Source organism: Gnatocerus cornutus, chromosome 5 (assembly GCF_029298725.1).
Source record: "Gnatocerus cornutus isolate USDA-ARS CGAHR chromosome 5, icGnaCorn1.1, whole genome shotgun sequence".
In the NCBI taxonomy this organism is placed as follows: Eukaryota; Metazoa; Arthropoda; class Insecta; order Coleoptera; family Tenebrionidae; genus Gnatocerus; species Gnatocerus cornutus.
The window spans coordinates 4,986,856-4,989,233 of NC_142237.1; the positions used below are offsets into that span (position 1 = coordinate 4,986,856).

General features: G+C 36.5%; 1 pseudogene; it reads left to right on the plus strand.

Moving 5' to 3' along the window:
• Positions 1-1,223: 1,223 nt before the first annotated feature.
• On the plus strand, positions 1,224-1,802 carry LOC148173826 (large ribosomal subunit protein eL13 pseudogene; annotated as a pseudogene).
• The last annotated feature ends 576 nt before the right edge of the window (positions 1,803-2,378 follow it).

Sequence of the window (2,378 nt, forward strand, 5' to 3'; positions counted from 1 at the left end):
ATATTGTCTTATTAGATTAGGTAATGCATTGTCAAGGCAATCATCACGAGTTTGCAAGTTTACTGCTGCACTTTCTCCACATAACACTTTATGCACAATATTATGCCTTTTTTTAAACTTATCTAACCATCCCACGCTAGATACAAAAGCTTCATGTCCCAAAGCCTCTGCGAATTCTTTAGCTTTTTCTCTAATTATTGTTCCCGAAAGGGGTAAGTTTTTAGCCCGTGCCGCAGTCACCCATTGAATCATAGCTTCGTCTATATCGTCGTAGACACAAGTTTTTAGTCTTTTCCGTTTACCTGCGTCATCAAACTCGCTGGCTTTCTTTAAGATTGTATCTTTGTTTTTTAAGATGGTAGATAACGTACTGGCGGGAATACCGAACTTGGCAGCAATGTCCTTTTTCTTCTTGCCACTTTTTTCTATTTCATTAATTAATGAAATCTTCTCTTCAAGTGTTAAGATTTTTAAGGTACGTTTCGCCATTTCATAGCACTTTATACCACGGAGAAATCGACTTAACCTATGCAAGTGCTCGACTACACTGCAACTAAGACAAAGAATAATTTCTGTTGTAGGTATTTAGGTTTTTCCCCGAGAAATTCGAGTTGTAGAAATATTCGGGCAAAACTTTAGTTCGAGTTACAGAAATATTCGAGTTATAGAAATTCGACTTAGAGGGACAAAAATACATTACATATTGAATGAAATGTTACTGTGTAAGATAAAAATTCGAGTTAGAGAATAATTCGAGTTACGGAAGTTCGACTTAGAGAAGTTCCACTGTATTTCTCTCTGTCTTAAAGAAGATGTAAAGAGTAATAAAAAACATTATTTAACTCATTTTTCACAAAAATTGGAGATAAACTTTTATGCTTCTGAGGTACCGAAATATAACTAATATAACTAAAAACTCATTTTAAATAAAAATTAACGTCGACAATATGAAAACTTTGAAATTGGTGACCTTGAGTGGGCATACGCAACCTGAATCTATTCTATTTCTTTCGAAAACTAGAAATCAAGTGATAACGTTTAAACTGTTAGTTGTCAAACTCACTTTAGCAATTTGTAATTTGTAGTTTCCTCCAGTTGCATTCGTTACCTTGTTCAATTAGATCGTTACCGAAAATTGCAGGTTAAAACCAAATAGATCGCGGTAAGTCTTCATCTCCACATCATTCCCCCAACTTTGAGGTTAAGTTCTTCCCAGTGTCAACATGGCCCGGAACAACATGATCCCAAATGCCCACTTTCACAAAAAATGGCAAAGTCGAGTCAAACTATGGTTCAATCAACCCATGAAAAAGACACGACGACAAGCTCTTCGCACCAAGAAGCAAAAGATGTTAGCTCCAAAACCCGCTAAAGCTCTCAGACCAGCAGTCCGGTGTCCGTCAGTTCGCTACAATAGGAAACTTCGAGTTGGGCGAGGATTCACTTTCGAAGAACTAAAACAAACGGGCATTAACAAAAAGCGTGCCATCACTATTGGGATTTCGGTGGACCACAGGCGTAAAAATCGCTCCCTAGAATTCATGTCCTTCAATGTTGCGAGATTGAAGAAATATCAGGAAAGATTGATTGTATTCTCGCGTAAAGAAGGAGGTGTTATTAAAAGCGATGACGGAAAATTTCTGAATAAAATTGAAGGAGCGAATGAGAAGATTAAAGCTCGAAAGGTCTTGGAAGAAGAAAGAAAGTTTGAAGCTTTTGTTACTTTACGTAAGGCTCGATGTGATGCTAAATACGCAGGGGTTAGAATCAAAAGAAAGCTTCCAAAATGTGGGGGCCCTTAAAGTGCGAAAATTACTTCAATTTATGAATTTATTGGTAAATTTAGTGTTGTTACTTTTGTTTGTACCAATTAGAACGTTGATACAATAAAATGTCTTGTTCCGCTCTATGCTTTTATAACAGTATGTGGAGGATCCTCTTCATAAATGACGGCCCCCATCTATTTCCTGCTAAACGGTCAGCCTTATCGCTTACCGATAAGTAAGTTACTCTATCCACAATTAGTCCGAATTGAACTATCCTGCAATAATTGCCCCTTATCACACGTTTCTTACACATTCTCGCCCTTTCTTGCCACCTTTTCTTATCTAAATTCTTTTATTTTGGATTGATGGACATAATTATCCAAAGTCTTGATAAAAAAATATCGTTAAGAATGTCAGTGCTATTGGAGATATCAGTGACGAAGATCTTTAGAATCGTCTTGCTTTACCGAATTGCTGTTAAATAATACGCTCTCTGCAAATAAGTGGCCGATTTTTGTTTTTCTTTTAAATAAAGACGAAAATTTGAAAACAACTATCACTGACAGCTACATCCTTATTCAATGTGACAATACGTACAATTTTGCCAGTTGT